Source organism: Eriocheir sinensis, chromosome 66 (assembly GCF_024679095.1).
Source record: "Eriocheir sinensis breed Jianghai 21 chromosome 66, ASM2467909v1, whole genome shotgun sequence".
Taxonomy (NCBI): Eukaryota; Metazoa; Arthropoda; class Malacostraca; order Decapoda; family Varunidae; genus Eriocheir; species Eriocheir sinensis.
The window spans coordinates 2,631,400-2,633,751 of NC_066574.1; the positions used below are offsets into that span (position 1 = coordinate 2,631,400).

The following is a 2,352-nucleotide window of genomic DNA, read 5'->3' on the forward strand; positions in this document are numbered from 1 at the left end:
TTTGCCACTTAACCTGCCATCCCCATTTGCTCCATAATAAATGCTTCACTTGAACAAAACACTTGCCCTAGCGACTGGAAAACTTCCTGTGTCACTCCCATCCCCAAAATTTCCAGCCCACAGTCCCTTAATGACCTAAGGCCAATCGCCATCACGCCCATTCCCAGCCTCATTTGTGAAGATTTTATTTTTAGCTGGGCGCATGATGATATTAGTAGCCTCATAGACATCCAACAATTTGGCAACATGAAGCACTCCTCCACCACTCATTGCCTGGTCAGCTTTCAAGATTTCATACACAGCCACCTGGACAAACGAGACACCTCCCTTGCCCTTGCTTTTGTCGACTTCAGGAAAGCATTTGACCCTGTTGACCACACCGTTGTCATTACTAAGGCCATTGAGCTGGGGCTTCACCCTAATATTGTATCGTGGCTGACTGATTTCCTCAGCACACGCCAGCAAATAGTTCGCTCCCAGGGCTCGGTCTCCCCTCCTCTTGAGCTGACGTGTGGCGTCCCGCAAGGCACTAAAATGGGTCCGCTTTGCTTCTTGGTGCTCATTAACGACTCTCATGGACACACCGCATCGCTGGAAATATGTTGACGACAGCACCTTGGACGTCCCCGTCAACAACAGGGATCCAGACTATGCACCTCTTCAAGCGTCGCTCGACAACCTTCAGGCATGGACGGTTGACAACAGTGCCACTATCAACCACACCAAGACCATGGTGATGCACGTTTGCACGTCCAAGAGAGATGTGCCACCTCCGCTGCTGTCTATTGGCTCACACCACCTCCAGGTCGTCCAGTCCACCAAACTACTAGGCATCACTGTGGACTACCAGCTCAACTGGAAGCTCCACGTCTCCAACACCGTCAGAGCAGCCTCCTACAAGCTGTACATGCTGCGTAGACTCAGGACGCTGGGGGCACCGGCTGCTGAGCTGTGCAGTATTTTCTCATCTTTCATACTGCCAAAGCTCATGTATGCCTCCCCGGCGTGGTCATCGTCCCTTACCCTCACCCAACAACAGCAGCTTGAGAGGGTTCAAAAGAGGGCATTCAGGGTCATTTTAGGCCCTGACTACCACACCTACGACAATGCCCTGGCCACCCTGAGTCTCCCGAGGCTCTCTGACAGGCACCAGGACGCCCTCAGAAAATTCGGAATCTCCCTGCTTCACCATCCTCGCCACCGCCACCTCCTGCCACCCGACGCCCCTCCCCCCGCCCGCTTCACCAGACACCACGACAAACTCATCCCCTTCAGAGCGCCGCGAACCGACCGTTACAAACGTAGCGCAGTGCCCGCGATGGTGCGGATGATAAACAATGCCCAGTGACAGTCAAACTCAAAGGGCCGCGGTGGAGATTAGCACCTCGCCGCTACCCTCTAAGTGCCCCCTTCACACCACCCTCCCTCTCCCTTATGTCTCTATTTTTAGCTCTCCCAAACCACCCCCACCCTCTCCCTCCCTCTAGTGTAGCTTATTTACTATTAGTTTATTGTATTTTTAATTTGTATATTTTCAGCCTAACGGATGCCATACATTAATAAACCTATTATTATTATTATTATTATTATTATTATTATTATTATTATTATTATTATTATTATTATTATTATTATTATTACGCTCTCAGGGAGGTAGTGTCGCTGGAGGGAATGTCAGAACGGGAAACTTGTGTAAAGGAAGGGACCGCCGAGGGAAGACGTAAGAAGAAGGAAGGGAAGAGAGGAGACGGAAGGGGTTGGGGAGTGAGGGTTGTTTGGTAGGCAAGATGTCCCCGGTTCTGGTTGTTCCTCGTTGGTTGTCCCTATCTAGTTCTCCCTCTCTGGTTGTTCCCGTTTGGTTGTCCTCGTCTGGGTTGGTTGTGGCCCCGTCTCTATAGTCGAAAGTTAACCCTCGGTGTGGGAGTAAGCTGATACACACACACACACACACACACACACACACACACACACACACACACACACACACACACACACACACATTCCACAGCTTCCGTCTCTTACGTTCCTTATCTTCCTTACGTTCTTGCTCATGCTTACGTTCTTCTTTCTCTTGTTCCAGGTGAGTTTGTCGAGGCATACAGGTGTTCGTTCAGCTGAGAACAACAGGACGAAAGGTAAATAATCATCTTGGGGAGGCGGTGGCTGAGTGGTTAGCGTGCGGGCGTGGTGATCGTAGCTTTCTTCTTCTCTCTCTCCATTCCCTCTCTTTTCCATCTTCCTTCTCCCTTCTCTTTCAAATTCATCACCCCTTCCTTCCTTCCTTCAGTCACATCTTCCTTCCATTTTTCTTCCTCTTTCTCCTCTTCAATTCCTTCTTAGCAACTCAGCACC

The 2,352-nt window shown here is 50.2% G+C and overlaps 1 long non-coding RNA gene across 1 annotated transcript in view; it reads left to right on the top strand.

Moving 5' to 3' along the window:
- LOC126987721 (uncharacterized) overlaps positions 1-2,099 on the top strand; it is a 73,609-nt gene extending 71,510 nt beyond the window's left edge. The window contains exon 3 of the long non-coding RNA XR_007741123.1: positions 2,081-2,099. This is a non-coding gene — a long non-coding RNA (uncharacterized LOC126987721). The remainder of the gene's footprint in view (positions 1-2,080) is intronic.
- The last annotated feature ends 253 nt before the right edge of the window (positions 2,100-2,352 follow it).